This window comes from Helianthus annuus, chromosome 1, assembly GCF_002127325.2.
Source record: "Helianthus annuus cultivar XRQ/B chromosome 1, HanXRQr2.0-SUNRISE, whole genome shotgun sequence".
Taxonomy (NCBI): Eukaryota; Viridiplantae; Streptophyta; class Magnoliopsida; order Asterales; family Asteraceae; genus Helianthus; species Helianthus annuus.
Window position 1 is genome coordinate 106,827,037 of NC_035433.2, and position 12,099 is coordinate 106,839,135.

Sequence of the window (12,099 nt, forward strand, 5' to 3'; positions counted from 1 at the left end):
GGTACCAAGTGCACTATTTACACCGATCACAGGAGTCTCGAGCATATCTTTAGGCAAAAGGAATTGAACATGCGACAGCGTCGATGGGTCGAACTCTTGAATGACTACGAATGCGCCATCAAGTATCATCCGGGCAAGGCCAATGTCGTGGCAGACGCCCTCAGTCGAAAGGACACCGTACCAAAGCGCGTGCGAGCACTGCAACTTACCATCCAGTCTAACCTCCCTACCCAGATTCGAAATGCCCAAGTTGAAGCATTGAAGCCGGAAAACATTAGGGCTGAGTCTCTGCGTGGATCGAGACAGCAAATGGAACAGAAAGAAGATGGTGCTTACTATGTGACAGGGCGTATCTGGGTTCCACTCTTTGGAGGTTTACGTGAACTCGTGATGGACGAAGCCCACAAGTCCCGCTACTCAGTACATCCTGGTTCGGACAAGATGTACCATGATTTAAAGACTACCTACTGGTGGCCTGGTATGAAGGCCCACATAGCAACATACGTTAGCAAATGTTTGACTTGCGCGAGAGTCAAGACAGAATACCAGAAGCCAGCAGGTCTACTCCAACAACCAGAAATCCCGAAATGGAAATGGGAGCAAATTTCCATGGATTTTGTTACAGGGTTACCTAGATCTCAACGAGGAAATGATGCTATTTGGGTAATCGTAGATCGATTGACCAAGTCCGCGCACTTTCTGGCTATTAAGGAAACAGACAAGTTTTCTACCTTGGCAGAGATTTACTTAAAGGAAGTAGTTTCGAGGCACGGAGTGCCAACCTCGATTATTTCCGACCGAGACGCTCGATTTACTTCGGAATTGTGGCAAGCTATGCACAAATGCTTTGGCTCACGTTTGGATATGAGCACTGCTTATCACCCGCAAACGGATGGACAGTCCGAACGTACCATCCAAACTCTAGAAGACATGCTTAGAGCGTGTGTGATCGACTTTGGCAAGAACTGGGAGAAGCATCTACCGTTAGTAGAGTTCTCATACAACAACAGCTACCACACTAGCATTCAGGCAGCACCTTTTGAGGCATTGTACGGTCGTAAATGCCGGTCACCTCTCTGCTGGGCGGAAATCGGTGATAGTCAAATCACGGGCCCAGAGATGGTGGTAGATACAACGGAGAAGATTGCCCAGATCAGACAACGCATGGCGGCAGCTCGTGACCGTCAGAAGAGCTACGCTGATAAGCGTAGGAAACCATTGGAATTCCAGGTCGGTGACCGGGTTCTACTTAAAGTCTCACCCTGGAAGGGTGTGGTTCGCTTTGGTAAACGGGGCAAGCTTAATCCGCGATATATCGGACCATTCGAAATTACCGAGAAGATCGGTAAGGTTGCTTATAGATTGAACCTGCCTGAAGAACTGAGTGCGGTACATAACGTTTTCCACGTATCCAACCTGAAGAAGTGTTTGTCGGATGAAACACTTGTGACTCCTTTTAAGGAACTGACGATTGACGAACAGCTACACTTTACTGAGGAACCGATTGAGATCACTGATCGAGAGATCAAAATCCTCAAACGTAGCCAGATACCCCTTGTACGAGTTCGTTGGAACTCGCGACGTGGCCCAGAGTATACCTGGGAGCGGGAAGACCAGATGAAGCACAAGTATCCCCAGCTGTTCCCTAACGAAAATCCCAGCACTGAAGCTACGAACGAATTTCGGGACGAAATTCCAAACTAACGGGGGAATGATGTGACACCCCGTTGAAACGCTTTCACTTACACTAGCTTGACAGTGGCTGCCTTAACTTTCGGGACGAAAGTTCCTAAAACTTGGGGATAATGTGACACCTCGGATCTTTCCGGATAACCTTTCGATGTAACAAACGTGTACATAATCGACTAACAGTAAAAATATATAAAAACTATTTGCTATTATGTGTTATGTGCCGATTTGCTTATGTGTATGTATATATATATATAAGTGTTATACACGTAAACCGAAACCACAAGCAACCCGACTCGAGACCATGGTCTCGAGTGAACATTAGTAATGGGCCGGCTAGGCCTTGGCCTCGTAGGAATTAAACCCAACCCAAGCCCACACTCGCAACACTATATAAACCCAACCCCACCTCCCTTAACCATTTTACACACTCTCTTCTCACACTCTCATCTCTCACACCAAAACCCTAAAGCTCTAGCAACCAAGACCACTCTTCTCATCCTTCTCCTTCTTCTCGGGTCAACCAACATCAAGAACCTACTCGGTTTTAGCTCGGAACCGCCAACCGGGAGCTCATTCATCGATCCATCATACCCGCACACCTTGAATCTATAACCGGTTAGTGGTTTTAGCTCTTTCTAGATGTTCATGTGTTAATAAGGTCACTATGTGTTACCATGATTCTTGCTTGTATTAATATAGGATGATGATATAAATTTCGGATAAAAGATTTGATGCTTGATTATGTTTGAAAAGCATGCCTAGATAACTTAGGGTGAATGTTTATGAAAGTATGTGAGTATTCGGTTTTGGGGGAGATAGTTTTGTTTCCGGTTAACAAGGGTTTGGTTAAAGGGGATTTGGACATGATGTTGGATTGAGTGTTCATGACTTTCATGATTTGAGATTGTGGTTAAATATTGCTTGAATAACCTGATTTTGGTTAATTGTCAGTTGGATACTTGTGATTGAATATGTTGAATGTGTGAAGAACAATTTGAATGTGTTATGAACATGATAAATATTTGAAATTGTGCTTGTTTGATCTGTTGTGGTTTGTAATCAGACAAGAAAACATGTTTTAGTGGAAATGGTACATATTGGTTTCATGAAAATGCATTTCCATTGGTTCGTACATATGACAGGTTCTAGAAGGTCTTCATGCACACGTAACTACGGTTGCGAGTCGCAACCTTTGGTTGCTACTCGAGACCGCACCAAGATCTGTCGAGACCTCCCGGTTGCGAGTCGTAATCAACGCGTATCGATCTGATTGCGAGTCGTAACCACAGCTGCTTTGTCGGAATCGCCGGTTGCGAGTCGGAATCTCTGATTGCGAGTCGCAACCAAAGCATGACGAACCGAGACCTCGCTTGCGAGTCGCAACCTTGGTTGCGAGTCACCTCCGTCTCGACTGGGCTGATATTGGGCCAACGTACTTGTTGGATTGTCTGTTAACTGGATTGCTTGTGTAACTGCTTCGGCCCAATAGCCCCACTGTTTGTATGTTGGACTTCCTGTTGACTGGGCTGCATGTCTACCTGCTACTGTGGTTATCTGCATTTACGTTAAGTGTGTCTTATACGTGTTTACTTGTACCCGACTTGACCCATATTTGGTAACCATGTTAGGACGTGGTGACCAACATACTTAACCAAGTAACGTATCATACCGAGCAACCCAAGGTGAGTTCACAACTTAAAAGCATGCGTCCCGGTGGTTTGGGACACGAGACTAAAACAACCCTATCCCCTTGTAAAGGGGATACCGTCTACACTCCTTCCCTAGTTATTGGGAAACAACTTACTTTATCTTCCCTTGTATTGGGAAACCTTTTTAGTTAATTACTGTTTATACGGATTGCAACTAACGGCACTAAACGCAACTCTATCACTCAAGTCCCTACTACATAATACCGATTAGTCGCCGGTGCCAGGCGAACGGGTTATTAGTTGATAGCGCTATTTAGGTCTTACCAGCCTCACACCGTGCCATGGTATGGGATCGGTCGTGAACTAATGTACTCAGGCATCCGTCAATGATGATAGAACATTGACATCGGGGCATCCTGCGGAAACGCATTCGGTTACCTAGTGTTCGGTATTGGAAAAACAGTTTAGTCGCTAACTTTTGGGGTAGCTCCCCATGGCATGTATAAACGGATAAATTAACTGGTGAAACAAGTTTTTGGTAATTAAAACTGGACAACTAGTGAACTCACTCAGCATTATTGTTGACCCCTTTACTGCATGCTTTGCAGGTGGCCAGTGACTGGAGCAGCTACTTGGGATGTGTAGTGGTCGTCTGCCCGTGTGTTGGGCATTTATTATGCTTACCTTATGAACACTGTTTAAAAACTATTTAATTATGCTTCCGCTACTTGTTACTGTTTAAACTTTAAAACCTTTAACTCTGAACTTGATATTTGCTAATTTTTATGGTTAGCAAGTATTACTTTAATATTAACCAATGCTTAGTATAATTGGTGGCTGGATCCTGGTCAGTCACGCCCCCGAAGCGGGTGTTATCCGCGGGTGGATTTTGGGGGTGTGACAGTTATGATCCCGATTTGTAACTTTTACTTGTTTAATATAGTTGGTGATTGGTAGTTTCCATCACCCGAGGTTTTTTGTGCCGGAGATCACACCTTGATCAAGGGTTTTTCCTCGTATAAATCTTTGTGTCATTTGTTCATTTCATTCGAAGTTTGTTCATACATTTGCTATTCAAATCAAGCATCACACCTCACAAAATAAGATTTGGTTGCATTATCCTAGTCTGATTTTTAACCAAAACAACTATGTCGTTTTAACTTATACTATAAATAATTATGCATGATGTCACCGATTACTAATGATGTGGTTGTAAACGGTGACTGCAGGTTACATAGATCATTATCCTCATGAGGTGCAAGCGGTTAAAAATTGAGCCCGAACGTGGATTGTACGGGAATGTGGTCGCTTAGTTGTATATGTATGTAACATTTGGTGTATGAATAAGTAGGAAGAATGTAATTCATGTGAAAGAGTCATTTTAAATGGTTTTCAAGCATATTAGAATGTATATAAATAAAGAAATTTTGTGGTTCACATTTCCGCTACACATCTATAAAAAAACAAAAAAAAATGTCGAATCGGTAGTTACGCACGATGTAAATTTTGTTTACGCTTGATGTATAATTTGTTTACGACCATGTAAAATATGTTTTTATACCAGATGTGAAATTTTGCATGCAACATTTTTTTTTATTTTTTATTTTTGCTGGAACATGTGATATTTTAATAGTTTTGAGATTTTTTTTTTGAAAAACCTTTTGGAGGCGTAGTTCTCATGGTTCTCACAACTTAAGGTGGTTCTCATTTTACTCTTTCCCTCTATATATATAATAAATGAAAATAATTATGAGACTCGTGTCATATTTTTAGAGCCTCCAGATTTGGTTTTTGGCGGGAAAATAATGGGGCATATTTAAAAAAAAGTAAATGCATACTGAATTTTTTCAAATTTAAAAGCAGCCAATTTTTATAATAATTTCTTTTCTTTTTAATTTTCGTTTACAATAACAATAATTTCTTTTTTTTTTTAATTCGGTTTACAACTTTTCCCTATATGATTTTTATGGTGTAATTCATTTATATCTTTAATAATTAGATTGTGATCAAATTTTTTTAATCAATTTCACAATTATACCTCCTTTATTCCTATATAATCGATTACACACTAATTAAGCAATATGTCTATATAACATATTCAAAAGTAAAACAAAAATTGTTAATCAAAATATATATTTTCCTTGTAGATGTAGTTGGAAGCATAATATGGGGGCGAACGAGTAGCTGAAAAACATTTCGTTAGATTATTTCTATAGGATTTTACGTAAGTCAACATTTCTTTAACATTAACATTAATTGTTTCCGCATAACTTTTTAATACATTTCCATCGTATTAAACTATTACGTATAGTATCACTTAAACCTTACTTTGTAGTGGACATGTGATAGAAATAGAGTTATGTTAGGGCATGAATTTGACATTAAGGATCATCTATCCTGAAACTGGGCCTGGATCACGGATCCTTAACGGATAATGTAGGGAGTCTGAGAATCCAGGATCCTAACTATTATTTATGTTTTAACATTTGTTCCTTATGTTTTCAGTTTACGATTGTAGGCACTTGTGGACTGAGTCATGGAGGGAATCTCGGAGGAATATGCTTCTATTTGTGTATGTGAATGAGGCTGATGACCGTTATGGTGATCGTGGGTATGTAACACCCGTCTCAGATTAGTACGATTATAATATTAAATACGTATTTTACGTGAAAATGCGACCTTTTAAAACTTTGTCAAATTAACGTTCATACATAATTAAAGTACTCAAATTATAGTAGAATAAAATAAGTCAATTGCGGAAGCTTCAAAGACATGTGTTCGGTTCTTCATATTCGCTTGATCTTAATCGGGGAATCATAGACGTTCACCTATGATCAAAACCAACTTAAAAGTTAGTTTTGGTAGCTTATAAACATGTATAAACAAGTTCCATAAACAAACAAATATAATAAAATAAAATTTCAGAATTTTGCCTCTCGCGCCACGCTCTGGCTCCTTCTTTTCCTTCGCGTGCCGCGACAGCACCCGCGTGTTGCGCCCGGTGCCTGGTTCTCCTTCACGTGCCACGGGGGAGATCGTTTTTCCAGCAGGTCCGCATCTGGGACCTGCATTTCTGCCAGCTATGTTTATTTATCAAAAATTAAACTTTCAAAGGCCATAACTTTTGATCTATATGTCGTTTTACATGATTCTTTTTCCTACGCGTTCGAAATTTAATTCTCCATCTTATGGAGTTATAACTTGATATTCAACTACTTCAAAACTTCAGATTTCAAGCTCTCAGCTTGAAATTCCTTTTTAACACTTTTGACCCGTTTCATGATTCATTAAACCACTTTTGTTTAAATCATTGCAAATTTTTGAGATATTCATTATCTCAAAACCATTAACTCGTGAGTTCAAAACTTTCATACATTATGCAACTAAAGGTTGAGTTATGCGCACAACTTCATTTTGACCCGTTGGAGGGATTTACCATTAACTTTAAATTTCACTCTCTCCTTTCACCCATCATTTTACTACATTAAGATATCTACCTATACTTTGTAATCTTAATGCAAATTCCTAAACAACCCATATGGGTCGTTTGCCCAATTCACCCATTAAGGGCTTTTTGGTTAATTTTAGAACTTTATTTTACAACGAAGGACTTTCGCTAATATTTGACCAAAAATATCACTTTTAACAATAATTCTAAATATGCGTACCTGACTCGAGCCATAGGATTGACCTTTTCAAATATTTGTCACTATTAGTTTCTAATTAATACCAACGCGAACCGTATGATATTTCCTGTAATCACAAAACTCAACAAGCGATCATCAATTAATATTGTCAAATGATTTTACCAATGTCATTTGATCCGTTTAGTCCGAACGACCACTTTCCATTATGAGATGATATCTAGTTACCGTCTCGCCCTTTTACCCATTCCGGTTTACACCCTGACGTAATGTTTCAAAATTTCTTATTAGTTCATCGCCACATGACTAATTTACCAATACACAAAACTGATGTATACTATAAAAGGGTGTAAGCTTTTACTTACCTCGCATCCGAAACACGCTTTTCCTTCACACTTGATTCGTTCGACCCACTTCCTTTCCAAGCCTCCACCTAGCTTGTCAAGCGTCAAACTATCATCATAATTCATAAGACGGTTAGATTAGTCATCATTAATTATGACTATTCCATCTTACGAATTTTACATCAAAATTTGCCATTTGATTTCATTTTGGTCAGTTTGACTTTTAAAGGTCAAACTGCCTATTAGCATAAGTGATTATATAATGAAATTCGAAAATTCAATTAAGCACTTTGTTAAGTATCCGATAGGCATTATTCTTACGCCACCTTTTTAATTACTTTTCAAATCTAAGTTCATGTTATTATTAATACCAATTTAACTTAGCTCTCGATTATCAAAGCTAATTATTCACTTGTTAAGCAAAAACTAAAGGTTTCCATCTACATGTAAAAATCCGTTTCATCATAGCATTAGACATTCACCCGAACGTCTAATATAATCTAATTCTACATATTAATTAGTAGACATCATGATTCCAAACACCTATCTACATGATCAAAATCACTAATTTCATCATAATATACAAAACCCATTTCAAGTCACATACGAGCATTCACTCGAACTTATAAATTGTTCAAGTATTTTGATCAAACTATCAAATATGATGATTCTAAGCACATGCATATCATCATCTTTACCATTTAATCAAAACCCACTTAGCTCATACTTGATTAATTGACTAATCTCTAGTTTATGGCACAATTCTACAAGTTTGCATCTAGGGTTTGTTCCTAGACATAGGTTCAACCCAATATCACTCATATATACAACATTCATCACAGAATTTTCGATTTGGTGTTCATCATAAATTCAAAACATCACCAAATTACAAAAATTGACATACCTTGTGATCTCCTAGCTTAGGTGATCACGAATTTAGTTAAAGCGCCAATTCTTAGCTTGATTTCCCCTTCTGATTTTGAGCATTTTTTATGAGTTTAGGCTTTGAAAGGAGAAACCCTCTCCTGCTCTGTGGAAAACATCGACCAAACACACACTTGGGTGTGTGTTTTGGTTTTTTTTTATTTATTTAATTAAAACATCTTTCATGTTTTCCCTTTTTAGTCCCACAAGATTTCAAGTTTTATATAGGTTTAACCAATTCATGTTTCCATTATTGTTTTAACCACACTTAACTTTCTAGGTTAATATTCCTAGTTACTTAGTTGTTTTCGGGGGATTCATATCCCGTTTTATTCTTAAGTCCCGTTAACTCGGGTTTCTTAGAAACTTTATTTTCTCAAAGCGTTTATTCTTCTTTTTTATTAATATAGGATTATTTATTTAAATCTTAATATTCACCGGGTTAATTTTACTACTAACAGTATTTTACCCGTTCATTATTTTCAACGTGGTTTGATTACCAAGCCCGTTTTCGGGGTGTTACAAGTTTGTCCCCCTTAAAGAGGTTTCGTCCCCAAAACCTTATTTGCGTAGTTCAGTTGTTTAAACCAAACGAGCTTGGTTTCATTTTTAAAGCATTCGTTCTTTTTTATCAATATTTTGTCAATCGTATTAACATGTGTGTCTTTAATGTGTAAGTCCTTATGAACCGTAACTGTCATCTTATATTTCTTATTTTTGTCGCCTATTTGACCAAGTTGTCACTTGACCACTCTTTCGCGTTAGTCTGTTCACATGTTTATTCTGCGCTTGTCTTATATTAACAAGCACTTTGTATTTGTAATGACATTATCTTGATTTTGAATAGTTTTTACCGGCTAGACTAATTAGTCGCTGTCACTTCATACCCTGTCACCCGGGTATACTATTTTGCTATCACCAGCCTTATGTGTATTTAAGATTTTCAAAACCACCTCATACTACTTATGTTTGTTAAAACGTTCGCTTTTGACTAAAACTGACTTTTAGTTTAACATTTTAACTTATGTCAATTACTCTCATCGGGGAATTGACGACCTAAGATTTATTCCTTTCATTATTATTTTACGCAGGGAATCATAACTAGTTCTCACGCTTTACATTATCGACCCGTAGGTTCCTTCACCTGGCCTCGTAGGCTATTTTATTATATCTCTACCCTTTTAAGGTGATCCCCAACAGTTTGTTTCTTTGTAATAGTGACCCGAGGGTCATTCTGGTCCCGTAGACCTTAACACTTCTTACAATCTTGAGGGTTGTGATGATCCCGTAGATTCATCTTTTACCCATATTGTCCTAAAATATACTTTCGGTGTCAATGCGCCCCTTTTTATGTTGAGAATTATTTATTTTTGCTTTTGCATTTCATTTGACCTTGACCGTAGTCTAAGGCTACATTCGTTTTTATTCGGATTATCATTCCGATTCTATGACTTCTTACGTCATTTACGCGTCGGTTTATTCTACACTTACCGTTTCGCCGTTCGTACTTATAATTCTTTATGACCCGTTACTCGGATTCTTCGTCTTAATACTTTAACATTCTTATTTCACTAGTTTGTGTTTTTCCTTTCTGTATTCCTATACGAACCATCACTTAGGTTCATTAATATTTTACGCCTCCGTTTATTCGGTTTGCGCTTCCTTACCTTTTTAAGCGTTATTCTTTATTTACTCTTGTTTGACTTGTTCGTGTGACACTTCATCATTTATGAATGTCAAACTTCATTTGTATTCAACCCGTTCATCTTCGAGAAAGTTGAATCGTAATTATCAAAATTTACGTTTGCAAAAATCTTGTCTTTTTTTATTCATAACTCACAATCCGAGTCTTTTGACTTTCTATTTCGCGTTCCCGTCTCTTGGTTTACGCATACTTTCAAAATCCTACCCATCTATCGGGTATTTTACCGAAGTTATTATTTAAGGTAACCATCCCGGTATGTATTAAGACTTTGTTTTAATTTATTTGCCCGTCTTAGCGAAATCCATTGCTTTTATTCAATCAAGTCCTTTATATTTTTTTTATTTAATTCGTTTGACTTGTCCGTGTGAATTTCATCACTTGTGACAGTCAAACTTTTATCCCTATGCCTTAGCATTCCTATTGGTTGGTCTGTGTTTTCATTTACTTTGTTCTTTGTCCCTTCTCTCGGGCTCGTTATTCTAACGTAATACGTTTCCGTCATCCGACTTGCGTTTACATTTATTATCAAACATTGTGCTTATTTTATCCTTTTGGGTACCCTTTTTAAATTGTCCCATTCACCCTGTCCTTGACGTAAATGTGTTCATCATAAAAAGTTCATGGTATCATGTGTTCACTACTTACTTGGCCAAAGTAAGCGGTCAACACATGACACGCATGACCTTTTCATAATTTTCACATCACGCCCTATGTAAGTAACGTCTCTGTTTATTTCATATCTCTGATTTTATTTAGTAAAACTTTATTTAATTGCTAAACAACAATCATTAGTTTTTACTAGTTTTACACTTGAATATATAAATTATTTTCTCTTCTATCAAACTATTATATAATCACATTTGTTAATGTGAACATTATTATTCTCAATAGTATTACACTTGTATAGTTACTTCCCTCCAAGTTTTCATATAGACTAGTTTCGTTATTGTTTAGTTATTCATCACAGTGAATAACACTTATTTCTACTTAATTGCTCTTGGAAACTTCATCCTGAATAGATGTCTTATTCAGGTTTTCCAAGTTTTATTCTACATATGCAATAGTCATTCTCTACGTGTTTGTTACATAATGCTATTGTGCGATTAAATTTAAAACGTGCACCTGGTAATGCTTGCCCTAATGGGCTTTCCTTGCCATTAACCTTGTTCGCGGTCGTTACGCGATTTAGGTCCTTAGTGAGCATGCTCAGCTTGTCATACTTTAGACCATTCTCATGTCAAATCCGCAATTTGTTACTTCCCGCTATCTTCAGATGCGAGTGTCCTTTCAACTAAAACATTCACAAAGATTAGTTACGTCAATATCAATAAATGCCCAAATTATAATACAAGGTTTTCTACTATACGTGTCAACACACGTAATTTCGTTAACTATATCAATCATTTTAATTGGGGTAACGTCTATTACACAATAACCCTACGTGTTGTTTATAACACTTTAATATGCTAAATCATTTATATACGTATAACTTACCGTATTTGCGATCAAGCCTCGAACCGAACACACTTTACTCTTTAACCACGAGCTCTGATTACCAACTTGTAACACTCGTCTCAGATTAGTACGATTATAATATTAAAAAAGCATTTTATGTGAAAATGCAACCTTTTAAAACTTTGTCAAATTAACGTTCATACATAATTAAAGTACTCAAATTATAGTAACAAGTGTTTTTGCAAATTTTATTTTTAAACTAGAATAAAATAAGTCAATTGCGGAAGCTTCAAAGACATGTGTTCGGTTCTTCATATTCGCTTGATCTTCATCCGGGAATCATAGACGTTCACCTATGATCAAAACCAACTTAAAAGTTAGTTTTGATAGCTTATAAACATGTATAAACAAGTTCCATAAACAAACAAATATAATAAAATAAAATTTCAGAATTTTGCCTCTCGCGCCACGCGAGAGGCTCCTTCTTTTCCTTCGCGTGCCGCGACAGCACCTGCGTGTTACGCCCGGTGCCCGGTTCTCCTTCGCGTGTCGCGGGGGAGATCGTTTTCCAGCAGGACCGCATCTGGGACCTGCATTTCTGCCAGCTATGTTTATTTATCAAAAATCGAATTTTCAAAGGCCATAACTTTTGATCTATAAGTCCGTTTTACGTGATTCTTTTTCCT